The following is a 16455-nucleotide window of genomic DNA, read 5'->3' as shown; positions in this document are numbered from 1 at the left end:
GGGAGTGGCCGGGGGTGAGACTGGTCCTTGATGATGCTGCTGGCCTTGCCAGGGCAGCGTGAGGCGTAGATGGTGTCAATGGAAGGGAGGTTGGTTTGTGCGATGGACTGGGCTGCGTCCACAATTATCCAGACCTCGGGTGCCGTCTGTGCAGAGTTTGCACGTTCTCCGTGACTGTGAGGGTTTTCTCCAGTTTCCCCCCACATCCCAAAGGCTTGCGGGTTTGTAGGTCAATTGGCCAATTGTAAGTAAGTCGCTCCCAGAGGGCAGGGGAGTGGATGAGAAAGCGGGATTGTGTAGGACTAATGTGAATGGGCGATCGATGGCTGGCGTGGACTAGTTGGGCCGAAGGGCCTGTTTCCCTGCTGCATCTTTCAAGAATGACATTATAACTTGCTGCTGGGGAGGGAGGGGGAGGGGGACGGGGGGGGCGGGGCAGGTGCTTAGTTGCCCAACTAATCCAATGTCAAGACATATCACAATAAAGGGCCGATGTGTCAAGAGTGAAACTGATTCTTGGCTTTGAAAACGCTGATCCAGCAGAAAAAAAGATTGCCACAGCCATGTTGTTACAGGGTCAGCTACTGGGAAGGTTAATTAGAGGAAGAGATTTAACTTCAAAAGCACACAATCATAATCCCAATCAGATACCTGATCAGCCATAAAATGACTCAGTGCGCCACAGAGCTCTGTCGACGACCTTCATAAACAATAGACAATAGACAATAGGTGCAGGAGGAGGCCATTCGGCCCTTCGAGCCAGCACCGCCATTCAATGTGATCATGGCTGATCATCCCCAATCAGTACCCCGTTCCTGCCGTCTCCCCATATCCCCTGACTCCGCTATCTTTAAGAGCCCCATCCAGCTCTCTCTTGAAAGCATCCAGAGAACCTGCCTCCACCGCCCTCTGAGGCAGAGAATTCCACAGAAGCACAACTGTGTGAAAATGTGTTTCCTCGTCTCAGTTCTAAATGGCTTACTCCTTATTCTTAAACTGTGGCCCCTGGTTCTGGACTCCCCCAACATCGGGAACACGTTTCCTGCCTCTAGCTTGTCCAAACCCTTAACAATCTTATATGTTTCAATGAGATTCCCTCTCATCCTTCTAAACTCCAGAGTGTACAAGCCCAGCCGCTCCATTCACTCAGCATATGACAGTCCCGCCATCCCGGGAATTAACCTTGTAAACCTACGCTGCACTCCCTCAATAGCAAGAATGTCCTTCCTCAAATTAGGGGACCAAAACTGCACACAATACTCCAGGTGTGGTCTCACTAGGGCTCTGTACAACTACAGAAGGACCTCTTTGCTCCTATATCCGATTCCTCTTGTTATAAAGGCCAACATGCCATTCATTCGCTTTCTTCACTGCCTGCTGTACCTGCATGCTTACTTTCATAGACTGATGTACAAGGACCCCCAGATCCCGCTGTACTTCCCCTTTTCCCAACTTGACGCCATTTAGATAGGTCGGCGTGGAGTCGCTCGAAGGGCCCGTTTCCACGTTGCATCTCTGAACTAAACCAATCTGGGAAGGAAGAAACAGTGAAGACACTGGTTTCTCGACTAACGTTAGGCTGACTGCTGGAAAGTTGCACGTACACGACACCCACAAATTGTCCTTGGCACCGTGAGCGATTAGCACAAGCTAACTATAAAACCGGATGCAGAGTCCAGGGGTGTGGGAGTGCAGACTGGTTGAACAAACTCAGCAGAAAGTCCTGTTAGACACACAGCCCCAATTCACACAGTTCTAGATAAGATAATACTAACAATGACAATTAATAACCTCGTGCCAAAACTAAAGGGGAGGCAAAGTGTCTGCCATAAATACACAAAATAGCACTGCGCAACTACCAATAGCGTCTGTCATCAGTCTGAAGAAGGGTTTCGGCCCGAAACGTTGCCTATTTCCTTCGCTCCACAGATGCTGCTGCGCCCGCTGAGTTTCTCCAGCAATTTTGTGTACCTTCGATTTTCCAGCATCTGCAGTTCCTTCTTGAACACCAATAGCGTAGTATTTCTTTAAAGAGAGATGTGGGGTGATGTTTCGGATTGAGACCCTTCTTCAGACTCAGTCTAAAGAAGGCTCTCGATCCCTCAACAAGAATGTCCTCCCTTGAATTAAGAGACCAAAACTGCCACCAAAGTGGATAACCGCACATTTATCCACATTATACTGCATCTTCCCATTCACCCAACCTATCCAAGTCACCCTGCAGCCTCATAGCATCCTCCTCAGAGCTCACACAGCCATCCAGCTTTGTGTCATCCGCAAAGTTGGAGATGTTACATTTAATTCCCTGGTGTAAATGGTTAATATTTATTGTAAATAACTCGGGTGGCACCATGGAGCCTTGTGGTACCCCACTAGTCACTGCCTGCCATTCTGAAAAGGACCCGTTAATCCCAACTCTTTGCTTCCTGTCTGCTAACCAGTTCCCTATCCATGACAATATGCTACCCCCAACACCATGTGCTCTAATGTTGCACACTAACCTCTTGTGTGGGGCCTTGTCAAAGGCTTTTTGAAAGTCTAGATCAGGGGTGGGGAACCTGCGGCCTTAAGGCTGCATGCGGCCTTCTAAGCTCCCTGCTCCTAGAAGGAGCAGGGAGGTTCTACTGCAGTTGTACAGGGTCTTGATGAGACCACACCTGGAGTATTGCTCACAGTTTTGGTCTCCTAATCTGAGGAAAGACATTCTTGCCATAGAGGGAGTACAGAGAAGGTTCACCAGACTGATTCCTGGGATGTCAGGATTTTCATATGAAGAAAGACTGGATAGACTCGGCTTGTACTCGCTAGAATTGAAGATTGAGGGGGGGATCTTATAGAAACTTACAAAATTCTAAAGTTATAGAAACTTACAAAATTATTAAGGGGTTGGTCAGGCTAGATGCAGGAAGATTATTCCCGATGTTGGGGAAGTCCAGAACAAGGGGTCACAGTTTAAGGATAAGGGGGAAATCTTTTAGGACCGAGAGGAGAAAGTCATTTTTCACACAGAGTGGTGAATCTGTGGAATTCTCTGCCACAGATGTGGCCCTTGTGGCTAAAGGGATCAGGGGGTATTGAGATAAGGCAGGTACAGGATACTGAGTTGGATGATCAGCCATGATCATATTGAATGGCGGTGCAGGCTCGAAGGGCCGAATGGCCTACTCCTGCACCTAGTTTCTATGTTTCTATTAAGTGCGGCCTTTTGAATGAATCCAAATTTTGTAGAACAAATCCTTTTATTATTATTAATATGTTTTTGTTCATCTTTTATTATTTTTATTTTAATCTTAAAATGAACGTATTTAAAATACCAAAGAGTAAAAGAAGATTCAACAAAATAATCCTCCCCGACTGACGGCCACAATTAAAACATTAGTAAGTCATGAGGGTTATTTTAACAAAATAATGTACATTTGGAAGTATATCTAATTGAAGTTTCTTGGATGCGGCCTTATTAGATTACAGCTAACTTAATGCGGCATTCCTCCATGAAAAGGTTCCCCACCCCAAGTCTAGTTACACTACATCCACTGGCTCTCCCTTATCCATTCTACGTGTTACATCCTCAAAACATTCCAAAAGATTAGTCAAGCATGATTTCCCCTTCCATAAATCCATGCTGGCTTTGACCAAGCCCATCATGTCTTTCCAAATGCGCTGCTGTAACATCTTTGATAATCGACTCCAGCATCTTCCCCACTACTGATGTCAGGCTAACTGGTCTATAATTATCTATTTTCTCTCTCTCCCTCCTTTCATAAAAAGTGGGATTACATTGGCAACCCTCCAAGTCCACAGGAACTGATCCAGAGCATTGGGAAATGATCACCAATGCATCCACGATTTCTAGGCCATCTCCTTGAGTACTCTGGGATGCAGGCCATCTGGCCCTGGGGATTTATCTGCCTTCAGTCCCAACAGTTTACCCAACACCATTTCCTGCCTAATGTGGTTTCCCTTCAGTTCCTCCCTCCCACTAGATCCTCAGTCCCCTAGTATTTCTGGGAGATTGGTTCTGTCTTCACTAAGGAAGACAGAACCAAAGTACTTTGGTTCTAACTGTTCTACCATTTCCTTGTTTCCCATTATAAATTCACCAGTCTCTGACTGTAAGGGACCTACATTTGTCTCGCTCATCTTTTCATTTTTACATATCTGAAGAAGCTTTTACAGTCAGTTTTTAAATTCCCCGCAAGCTTTCTTTCATGCTCTTTTTTCCCTCCTCTTAATTAACCCCTTTGCCCTCCTCTGTTGAGCTCTAAATTTCTCCCGGTCCTCCAGTTAGCCGCTTCTTCTGGCCAATGTATTTGCCTCTTCCATGGATTTAACACTATCCTTGGTGGCCGATTGGGAAAGGGGGAGATGCAGCGAGACCTGGGTGTCATGGTACACCAGTCATTGAAGGTAGGCATGCAGGTGCAGCAGGCAGTAAAGAAAGCGAATGGTATGTTAGCTTTCATTGCAAAAGGATTTGAGTATAGGAGCAGAGAGGTTCTATTGCAGTTGTACAGGGTCTTGGTGAGACCACACCTGGAGTATTGCGTACAGTTTTGGTCTCCAAATCTGAGGAAGGACATTATTGCCATAGAGGGAGTGCAGAGACGGTTCACCAGACTGATTCCTGGGATGTCAGGACTGTCTTATGAAGAAAGACTCGATAGACTTGGTTTATACTCTCTAGAATTTAGGAGATTGAGAGGGGGATCTTATAGAAACTTACAAAATTCTTAAGGGGTTGGACAGGCTAGATGCAGGAAGATTGTTCCCGATGTTTGGGAAGTCCAGGACAAGGGGTCACAGCTTAAGGATAAAGGGGAAATCCTTTAAAACCGAGATGAGAAGAACTTTTTTTCACACAGAGAGTGGTGAATCTCTGGAACTCTCTGCCACAGAGGGTAGTTGAGGCCAGTTCATTGGCTATATTTAAGAGGGAGTTAGATGTGGCCCTTGTGGCTAAGGGGATCAGAGGGTATGGAGAGAAGGCAGGTACGGGATACTGAGTTGGATGATCAGCCATGATCATATTGAATGGCGGTGCAGGCTCGAAGGGCCGAATGGCCTCTACTCCTGCATCTAATTTCTATGTTTCTATGTTTCCCTCGTCAGCCACGGTTGAGCCGCCTTCCCCGTTTGATTTTTTCGCCAGACAGGGATGAACAATTTCTGGAGTTCGTCCGGGCAGTCTTTAAACCTTCACCATTGCATCTCCACCGTCAACCCTTTAATTTGCGTTTATCCCAGCCAATTCCTGTCTCATACCTTCAAAGTCTCTTTTCTTTAAGCTCAGGACCCTCGTCTATCAATTAACCGTGTCACTCTCCAGCCTAATGCAGGGGACATAGGTTTAAGGTGAGGGGGGAAAGATTTAATGGGGGCTTGAAGGGGTAACTGGAACAAGTCGCCAGAGGAGGTAGTTGAGGCTGGGACTATCCCAACAATTAAGAAACAGTTAGACAGGTACATGGATAGGACAGGTTTGGAGGGATATGGACCAAGCGCAGGCAGGTGGGACTAGTGTTGGTGGGTGTGGGCAAGTTGGGCTGAGGGGCCCGTCTCCACTCTGTGACTAGCTTCACACACGTGCTGGAGTGTGGAGAGTCAAATGTCAGCCACTTCTTCGAACTTTGATGCTCGGATTTTTTTTTTTTTAAAAGGCGGTTGGGAAATAGAATTCCTGAAATTCCCGACAATCCTCGATGCCAGACAACTAACAGCGTATCAATGACAAGCAAAATATTTGCAAATCGCCAATTACAGGACAAAAACAAGTTTGTTGCATCACGGCTGGGTTTGGGAAATGCTCGGCCCCAAGACTGCAAGATATTGTAGAGAGTTGTAGATGTAGCCCAGTCCATCACACACACACACCACACTCCCCACCATTGTAGATGTAGCCCAGTCCATCACACACGCCACACTCCCCACCATTGTAGATGTAGCCCAGTCCCACACACACCACACTCCCCACCATTGTAGATGTAGCCCAGTCCATCACACACACCACACTCCCCACCATTGTAGATGTAGCCCAGTCCATCACACACGCCACACTCCCCACCACTGTAGATGTAGCCCAGTCCATCACACACACCACACTCCCTACCATTGTAGATGTAGCCCAGTCCATCACACACGCCACACTCCCCACCATTGTAGATGTAGCCCAGTCCATCACACACACCACACTCCCCGCCATTAGACAATAAACTGTGGCCCCTGGTTCTGGACTCCCCCAACATCGGGAATATGTTTCCTGCCTCTAGCGTGTCCAGGCCCTTAACAATCTTATATGTTTCAATGAGATCCCTTCTCATCCTTCTAAACTCCAGAGTGTACAAGCCCAGCCGCTCCATTCCCTTAGCATATGACAGTCCCCGCCATCCCGGGAATTAACCTTGTAAACATACGCTGCACTCCCTCAATAGCAAGAATGTCCTTCCTCAAACTAGGAGACCAAAACTGCACACAATACTCCAGGTGTGGTCTCACCAGGGCCCTGTACAACTGCAGAAGGACCTCTTTGCTCCTATACTCCTCTTGTTATGAAGGCCAACATGCCATTTGCTTTCTTCACTGCCTGCTGTACCTGCATGCTTACTTTCATAGACTGATGAACAAGGACCCCCAGAACCCGTTGTACTTGAGTTTGACAATTGCATTTATCCATAGTATCATTGCACAGGAGGTTATGGTCCAGGTGCAGGATGGAGCGATTAGCCCCTGAAACATTGGAGATTGAGGGGAAACTCCCCCTCCCCCCCCCCCCGAATGCGAGGGCAAGTTTTTGTGAGGGCTATCTGAAGTTATAGAGTCAATGTTCACACCACTGGGGTGTCAGCTGCCCAAGCGAAATACCTGGTGCAGTTCCTCCAATTTGCGCTGGGCCTCACTCTGACAATGGAGGAGGCCCAGGACAGAAAGATCAATGTGGGGATGGGAGGGGGAGTTGAAGTGTTGAGCCACCGGGAGATCATTGGAACGCGCTGCCAGGGGTGGTGGTGGAGGAGGCAGATACGATAGTGGCGTTTGAGAGGCTCATGGATATGCAGGGGATGGAGGGATATGGATCCCGTGCAGGCAGTGGACCAGACGTCAGCGTCATTAGATTAACTGCGCACCATGTTCGGCACAGACATTGTGGGCTGAATGGTCTGTCCCTGTGCTGTACTGTCCCATGTTCTATTAGCTTAGTTCAGAGATACAGCATGGCAACAGGCCCTTCGGCCCACCAAGTCCGCACCGACCAGCGATCCCCGCACACTAACACAATCCGACACACCCTGGGGACAACATTACACACACACACACCAAGCCAGTTAACCTACAAACTTGCACGTCTTTGGAGTGTGGGAGGAAACCGAAGATCTCGGAGAAAACCCACGCAGTCACGGGGAGAACGTGCAAACTCCGTACAGACAGCACCCGTTGTCGGGATCGAACCCGTGTCCCCGGTGCTGCGAGGCAGCAACTCTGCCACTGTGCTGTCAGAGGGTGGTGAATCTGTGGAACTCATTGCCACAGACGGCTGTGGAGGCCACAAGCCAGTGGATATTTTAAAGGCAGAGATAGATAGATTCTTGATTAGTACGGGTATCAGGGGTTATGGGGAGAAGGGAGGACAGTGGGGTTGAGAGGGAGAGATAGATCAGCCATGATTGAATGGCGGGGTAGACTTGATGGGCCAAATGGCCTAATTCTGTTCCTATCACATGATATTGTGAATATGGAAAGCAGCCCACTGGGTTAGCATGGATGGGGGGGGGTGAATGGCCTACTCCCATGCTGTTTGACACAATACAAAAACAAGTTGTAAGAACATTGGGGTCTTTGTTAGACACAACATCCACTAGCAATGAAAAGCATCAGAGCTCTGTGACTGCCAAATTCTCAGTATGTTGGCTTGGCTGGAGCTCTCTGTCTATACCACATGGTGCTGTGTTTCGAAGTCGACCACAACAATATTACACTGAGTTTCAAAGAGTTAGGGAGTACGACAGCAAGGAAACAGGTCCTTTAGCCAAATTGATCCATGCCAACCAAGATCCCCCATTACACTAGTCCCACCCAGCCCATGTTTAGCCCATATCCCTCCCTCTAAACCTTTCCTATCCATGTACCTGTCCAAGTGGCTTTTCAATGCTGTTTAACGCTTGCCACAAGGGCCTCCACTGGCAGTTTGTCAATATACCCACCACCCTCCCTGTATCTGCCCAACTGCCTTTTAAATATTATTATCCGCTTCAACTGCGTCTTCTGGCAATACGTCCATATAGCCATACGCTATAAGGATGCAGGGTGACTTGGACAGGTTGGGTGAGTGGGCAGATGCATGGCAGATGCAGTTTAATGTGAATAAATGTGAGGTTATCCACTTTGGTAGCAAAAACAGGAAGGCAGATTACTATCTAAATGGCGTCAAGTTGGGAAAAGGGGAAGTACAACGGGATCTGGGGGGTCCTTGTTCATCAGTCAATGAAAGTAAGCACGCGGGTACAGCAGGCAGTGAAGAAAGCGAATGGCAAGTTGGCCTTTATAACAAGAGCAGTTGAGTATAGGAGCAAAGAGGTCCTTCTGCAGTTGTACAGGGCCCTAGTGAGACCACACCTGGAGTATTGTGAGCAATTTTGGTCTCCAAATTTGAGGAAGGACATTCTTGCTATTGAGGGAGTGCAGCGTAGGTTTACAAGGTTAATTCCCGGGATGGCGGGACTGTCAAATACTGAGAGAATGGAGCGGCTGGGCTTGTACACTCTGGAATTTAGAAGGATGAGAGGGTATCTTATTGAAACGTATAAGATTATTAAGGGTTTGGACACGCTAGAGGCAGGAAACATGTTCCCGATGTTGGGGGAGTCCAGAATCAGGGGCCACACAGTTTGAGAATAAGGAGTAAGCCATTTAGAACGGAGACGAGGAAACACTTTTCCCCCCCACACAGAGTTGTGAGTCTGTGGAATTCTCTGCCTCAGAGGGCGGTGGAGGCTGGTTCTCTGGATGCTTTAAAACAAAAAGTTAGATAGGGCTCTTAAAGATAGCAGAGTTAGGGGATATGGGGAGAAGGCAGGAACGGGGTACTGATTGTGAATGATCAGCCATGATCACATTGTATGGTGGTGCTGGCTCGAAGGGCCGAATGGCCTACTCCTGCACCTATTGTCTATCACCCTCTGATTGAAATTCCTCTCATCCCAATCACTTTAAACCTATGTCAGGTTCTTAATTGCCCTACGCTGGGTAATAGACACATTCATCCTATCTTAGACAATAGACAATAGGTGCAGGAGTAGGCCATTCAGCCCTTCGAACCAGCACCGTCATTCAATGTGATCATGGCTGATCATCCCCAATCAATACCGGCAGTCCTGTTGTTTTGTGTTTTTTATGTTGTTTATTTTGTTTTGGTTAGTCTAGTTTTTTGGTTTTAGCTTGTGTTTTTGGGGGGGGGGGGGGTGAAACGGGGTTTGCAGTCTCTCCCTGCGGGGGAATACGACCTTTTTGTCGTATTCCCCTTCTCTGCCTCCGTCTGTGCTGAGGCCTAACGGAGCTGACGACCTCGAGGCTGCGGAGGCAGAGCACCGTCAGGACTCGCTCTGAGCTCGCTCCCGTGAGGGTGGTCCGGCTCAGGGCTGGAAGAGGTTGGGACGCTCCCGTGAGGGCGGCCAGCCCGAGGGTGGAACGAGCTCCCAAGCTCGGGAAGGTGCGGCGCTGGCAGAAGGAGGGAGGTTCGGCGCCCAAGTCGGGGCGGCCCGGTCCGGGGGAGAAGCGACGCCCAAGTCGGGGCGGCCCGGTCCGGGGGGAGAAGCGACGCCCAAGTCGGGGCGGCCCGGTCCGGGGGAGAAGCGACGCCCAAGTCGGGGCGGCCTGGTCCGGGGGAAGTTCGGCGCCCATGTCGGGGTGGCCCGGTCCGGGGGAGAAGCGACGCCCAAGTCGGGGCGGCCTGGTCCGGGGGAGGTTCGGCGCCCATGTCGGGGCGGCCCGGTCCGGGGGAGAAGCGACGCCCAAGTCGGGGCGGCCTGGTCCGGGGGAGGTTCGGCGCCCATGTCGGGGCGGCCCGGTCCGGGGGAGAAGCGACGCCCAAGTCGGGGACAGCCCGGGCCGGGGGAGAAGCGACGCCCAAGTCGGGGACAGCCCGGTCCGGGGGGGGTTCGGCGCCCAAGGCGGGGCGGCCCGGGCCGGGGGGGGTTCGGCGCCCAAGTCGGGGCGGCCCGGTCCGGGGGGAGAAGCGACGCCCAAGTCGGGGCGGCCCGGTCCGGGGGAGGTTCGGCGCCCATGTCGGGGTGGCCCAGCCCGAGGCTGAAGACGGCACAGTACTCACGTGAGGGTGGCTGGGACGGTATTCTGGCGGCGGTGGCCTGAGTCCGGGGTTCGGCCACGGGCCAGCGGCTGCGTCTGCAGAACTGGTGGGCGGCAGCTTCAACCACCCCGGGCCGCGGTGTTTGAGCCGCGGGACTGTTCTTAACATCGCCCGGGGGGGGGGGGGCATATCGCCCCAGCGCAGAGGGAGAAGAGGAGGGAAGAGACTGCAGACCTAAGACTTTTGCCTCCATCACAGTGAGGAAATGCTGGGTGGACTCACTGTGGTGGATGTTAATATGTGTTTATTGTTGTTTTATTGTATGGTATTATATGTATGACTGCTGCAATTTTGTTCAGACTTCGGTCTGAATGACAATAAAAGGCTATCTATCTATCTATCTATCTATCTAATACCCCGTTCCTGCCTTCTCCCCATAAATCCCCTGACTCCGCTATTCTCTTCTTGATCTTGGACACCTTTATAAGATCACCCCTCACCCTGCCAAGCTCCAGGAAACAAAGTCCTAGCCTTCCCAAACTCTCTACAACTCAGGCCCTCGAGTCCGGGGGACATTCTTGTAAATCTTCTCTGCTCCCTTTCCAGCTTAACGACCTCCTTCCTGTAGCAGGAAGGCCAAAGATGAGCTTAGTACTTCACAATAATGAGTGTGCAGTCTGTCACGTGCTTTTCCACTTTGCTTCTTGTAGCAGTTATACTCTGATTTTACAAACAAATTTACTGCAATTCAACTCAATTTCAACTGTAAACAGGCCCTTCGGCCCACCAAGTCCGTGCCGACCACCGATATCCATACACTAGCACCAGCCTACATACTAAGGTAGGTAGATACAGAGTGCAGAATGGAGTTCTCAGCATTGTTCCACAGACAAAGTCCAATGTCCACAATGGGGTAGAGGTGAATCGGACAGTACCCTAGCTTATGGAAGGGCCGTTCAGAAACCTGATAACAGAGGGGAAGAAGCTGTTCCTGAGTCTGGTGGTGCGCGCTTTCAAGCTTCTGTACCTTCTGCCGGACGGGAGTGGGGAGAAGAAGGAATGACCGGGGTGGGACAGGGACAAGTCAGTGATGATGTCGGCTGCTTTCCCGAGGCAGCGTGAAGTGTAGATGGAGTCAATGGTGGGGAGTGTGGTGTGTGTGATGGACTGGGCTACATCTACAATGGTGGGGAGTGTGGTGTGTGTGATGGACTGGGCTACATCTACAATGGTGGGGAGTGTGGTGCGTGTGGGACTGGGCTACATCTACAATGGTGGGGAGTGTGGTGTGTGTGATGGACTGGGCTACATCTACAATGGTGGGGAGTGTGGTGTGTGTGGGACTGGGCTACATCTACAATGGTGGGGAGTGTGGTGTGTGTGATGGACTGGGCTACATCTACAATGGTGGGGAGTGTGGTGTGTGTGATGGACTGGGCTACATCTACAACTCTCTGCAATCTCTTGCAGTCTTGGGCAAAGCTGTCCCCAAACCAAGCTGTGATGCAACCCGACATGACTTGTGTATAACCGCTTGCCCAGAGGAGGGGAGTCGAGGACCAGAGGACATAGGTTCAATGTGAAGGGGAAAAGATTTAATAGGAATCTGAGCGTTAACTTTTTCACACAAGGGGTGGTGGGTGTATGGAACAAGTTACCAGAGGAGGTAGTTGAGGCAATGTTTAAGGAACAATGAGACAGGTACATGGATAGGACAGGTTTAGAGGGATATGGGCCGGACACAGGCAGGTGGGACTAGTATAGCTGAGACATGTTGGCCAGTGTGGGCAAGTTGGGCTGAAGGGCCTGTTTCCACACTGTATCACTCTGTGACTGGTGTAGCTGGGACGTGTTGGCCAGTGTGAGCAAGTTGGGCTGAAGGGCCTGTTTCCACACTGTATCACTCTGTGACTGGTGTAGCTGGGTCATGTTGGCCAGTGTGGGCAAGTTGGGCTGAAGGGCCTGTTTCCACACTGTATCACTCTGTGACTACCCTTCCTTATGTATCCAGGGGGCAATTGGAAAGCTTTGAAGAATCCCTCATTTCACAAGGCCATCGGGAACATGCAGCATTCCAGACAGGAGCCGGCGACTGGAAGAGGAACGAGTTTTGGAAAAAGTGTAGCCTTGGTTTGTACACATTGTCAAGGTCTTCGAGGAAACGGTCGTAGACGATAAACTTTGGGCTGACTCATTAACTGGTAGAAGATGGCAGTGTCCCTGGACTCTCTCTCTCTCTCTCTCTCTCACACAAACGACAATGAAATGGAGTTGGAGGCACTCAAATGTCACGAAAGGCGTGTTACATAGAAACATAGAAATTAGATGCAGGAGTAGAGGCCATTCGTCCCTTCGAGCCTGCACCGCCATTCAATATGATCATGGCTGATCATCCAACTCAGTATCCTGTACCTGCCTTCTCTCCATACCCCCTGATCCCCTTAGTCACAAGGGCCACATGCAACTCCCTCTTAAATATAGCCAATGAACTGGCCTCAACTACCCTCTGTGGCAGAGAGTTCCAGAGATTCACCACTCTCTGTGTGAAAAAAGTTCTTCTCATCTCGGTTTTAAAAGGATTTCCCCCTTATCCTTAAGCTGTGACCCCTTGTCCTGGACTTCCCCAACATCGGGAGCAATCTTCCTGCATCTAGCCTCTCCAACCCCTTAAGAATTTTGTAAGTTTCTATAAGATCCCCTCTCAATCTCCTAAATTCTAGCGAGTATAAACCAAGTCTATCCAGTCTTTCTTCATAAGACAGTCCTGACATCCCAGGAATCAGTCTGGTGAACCTTCTCTGCACTCCCTCTATGGCAATAATGTCCTTCCTCAGATTTGGAGACCAAAACTGTACGCAATACTCCAGGTGTGGTCTCACCAAGATCCTGTACAACTGCAGTAGAACCTCCCTGCTCCTATACTCAAATCCTTTTGCTATGAAAGCAGTGGGTCTGTGGAATTCTCTGCCTCAGAGGACGATTGAGGCCGGTTCTCTGGATACTTTCAAGAGAGAACTAGATAGGACTCTTAAAGATAGCGGAGTCAGGGGATATGGGGAGAAGGCAGGAACGGGATACTGATTGGGGATGATCAGCCATGATCACATTGAATGGCGGTGCTGGCTCGAAGGGCCGAATGGCCTACTCCTGCACCTATCGTCTATTATCCACACAGCAGTCGGGATCTCACCCAGTTCTCGGGAACAATGAGGCAGCAGTCGTCCCGTTGCTTGCTTTACAAGGACTCACTCGCCTGTCATGTAAACTCACCGGCTCTGCAGCCATGTGTCATCATTACCCATTGAGTGCATGATGCAATTCACACCGCGGGAATGAAAGCAAACTGCACAAGCCACTGTCAAGACAAACTGACGATCACCGCTCCACATATTGAGTGGGGAAATACTTGGCTTTAGATCTAGTAAACCAAAGTAAAATATAAACTAAACAAAACAGGTAGATAAAAATGCTGGAGAAACTCAGCGGGTGAGGCAGCATCTACCATAGATGCTGCCACACCCGCTGAGTTAGCATCTACCATAGATGCTGCCACACCCGCTGAGTTTCTCCAGCATTTTTGTCTACCTTCGATTTTTTTCCAGCATCTGCAGTTCTTTCTTAAACAACAGGTAGTAACATGCACAGAATTAATGCCCCTGCCCCCAACAACATCAGACAACATTTATAACATCACGAGGGAAATAGATAGAATGAATATACTGTGTAGAAACAAAGAACTGCAGATGCTGGATAATGCACAAAAAGACAAAGTGCTGGAGTAACTCAGCGGGTCAGGCAGCATCTGTGGAGAACATGGATAGGTGATGTTTCACAGAGTGCTGGAGTAACTCAGCGGGTCAGGCAGCATCTGTGGAGAACATGGATAGGTGACGTTTCACAGAGTGCTGGAGTAACTCAGCGGGTCAGGCAGCATCTGTGGAGAACATGGATAGGTGACGTTTCACAGAGTGCTGGAGTAACTCAGCGGGTCAGGCAGCATCTGTGGAGAACATGGATAGGTGACGTTTTGGGTTGGGACCCATCTTCAGTCTGAAGAAATGTCATCTTTCCATGAGTTACTCCAGCGATGCTGCCTATCCCGCTGAGTTACTCCAGCACTCTGTGTCCTGTTAAATATACAGCCTCTTACCCAGAGCAGGAGAATCAAGAACCAGGGAACAAAGGTTTAAGACAGGATTTAATTAGGAAGCCGAGGGGCAACTTTTTCCACACAGAAGGTGGTGAATATGGAACGAGCTGCCAGAGGAGGCTGGTACTATAACAGCATTGAAAAGGCATTTGAATGAGAGCATGGATGGGACAGGTTTGGAGGGATATGGGACCAACACGGACAGGTGGTCTGTGTGGGCAAGTTGGCCCATTTCTGTGCAATATGAATCTATAACCCAGGTTAGCAGGGCTTTGGTGGTGCAGGAACAGGGGAATGGGAGGGGGGGGGGGGGGGGGGGTGGGGGGGGGGGGGGGGGAGGGGGTGGGGGGGGGGGGGGGGGGGGGGGGGGGGGGGGGGGGGGGGGGGGGGGGGGGGGGGGGGGTGGGGGGGGGGGTGGGGGGGGGGGGGGGGGGGGGGGGGGGGGGGGGGGGGAGGGGGTGGGGGGGGGGGGGGGGGGGGGGGGGGGGGGGGGGGGGGGGGGGGGGGGGGGGGGGGGGGGGGGGGGGGGGGGGGGGGGAGGGTGCAGGGCAAGGGCTCGGTGGGGGTGTAGGGGCAAGTGGTCGAGTCAAGTCTGTTTTATTGACATATGTCCCAGATAGAACACATCGGACTTGATATTGATACTTTTAATGATATTCTTACTTGCAGCAGCACAACAGAATATGTAAACATGGTACTGTAAATAATAAGGAATGTAAAAAAATTCACTATGGATATAGAAGGTAGACAAAAATGCTGGAGAAACACAGCGGGTGAGGCACAACAGCATCCATGGAGCGAAGGAATGGGTGACGTTTCGGGTCTAGTCCCTTCTTCAGACTATATAGATATATACAGAGTATATAGATATACGCACACTGAACTTGTTCATATAAATAAATATATACTTATATACACACATGGAGGATTAGGGGGTGGGGTTGGAGGGGTTTGGGGGTGCAGGGACAAGGGGGTTGGGGGTGCAGGGACAAGGGGGTTGGGGGTGCAGGGACAAGGGGGTTGGGGTGCAGGGACAAGGGGTTGGGGTGCAGAGACAAGGGGGTTGGGGTGCAGGGACAAGGGGGTGGGGGTGCAGGGACAAGGGGGTTGGGGGTGCAGGGACAAGGGGTTGGGGTGCAGGGACAAGGGGTTGGGGTGCAGAGACAAGGGGGGTTGGGGTGTAGGGACAAGGGGGTTGGGGTGCAGGGACAAGGGGGTGGGGGTGCAGGGACAAGGGGGTTGGGGGTGCAGGGACAAGGGGGTTGGGGGTGCAGGGACAAGGGGGTTGGGGGTGCAGGGACAAGGGGTTGGGGTGCAGGGACAAGGGGCTGGGGGGTGCAGGGACAAGGGGTTGGGGGTGCAGGGACAAGGGGTGGAGGGTGCAGGGACAAGGGGTGGAGGGTGCAGGGACAAGGGGCTGGGGTGCAGGGACAATGGGCTGGGGTGCAGGGACAATGGGCTGGGGTGCAGGGACAAGGGGGTGAGGGTGCAGGGACAAGGGGTGAGGGTGCAGGGACAAGGGGTGGGGGTGCAGGGACAAGGGGTGGGGGTGCAGGGACAAGGGGGTTGGGGTGCAGGGACAAGGGGGTTGGGTGCAGGGACAAGGGGGTTGGGGTGCAGGAAACAAGGGGGTTGGGGTGCAGGGACAAGGGGGTTGGGGGTGCAGGGACAAGGGTGTATGGGGTGGAGGGACAAGGGGTGGAGGGACAAGGGGTGGAGGGACAAGGGGTGGAGGGGTGCAGGGACAAGGGGGTTGGGGGTGCAGGGACAAGGGGTTGGGGTGCAGGGACAAGGGGTTTGGGGGTGCAGGGACAAGGGGTTGGGGGTGCAGGGACAAGGGGTGGGGGTGCAGGGACAAGGGTGTATGGGGTGGAGGGACAAGGGGTGGAGGGACAAGGGGTGGAGGGGTGCAGGGACAAGGGGGTTGGGGGTGCAGGGGACAAGGGTTTGGGGGTGCAGGGACAAGGGGTGGAGGGTTGGGGTGCAGGGACAAGGGGGTGGAGGGTTG

The 16455-nt window shown here is 51.4% G+C and overlaps 1 protein-coding gene across 1 annotated transcript in view; it reads right to left on the bottom strand.

Moving 5' to 3' along the window:
* Window positions 1-16455, bottom strand: part of LOC129694970 (monocarboxylate transporter 10-like) — a gene marked incomplete at its 3' end in the record, with an annotated part of 75974 nt that overhangs the window by 59050 nt on the left and 469 nt on the right.

This window comes from Leucoraja erinacea, unplaced genomic scaffold (genome assembly GCF_028641065.1).
Source record: "Leucoraja erinacea ecotype New England unplaced genomic scaffold, Leri_hhj_1 Leri_87S, whole genome shotgun sequence".
In the NCBI taxonomy this organism is placed as follows: Eukaryota; Metazoa; Chordata; class Chondrichthyes; order Rajiformes; family Rajidae; genus Leucoraja; species Leucoraja erinaceus.
The sequence above is the reverse complement of the archived record's forward strand: the minus strand, read 5'-3'. Positions and strand labels throughout refer to the sequence as shown.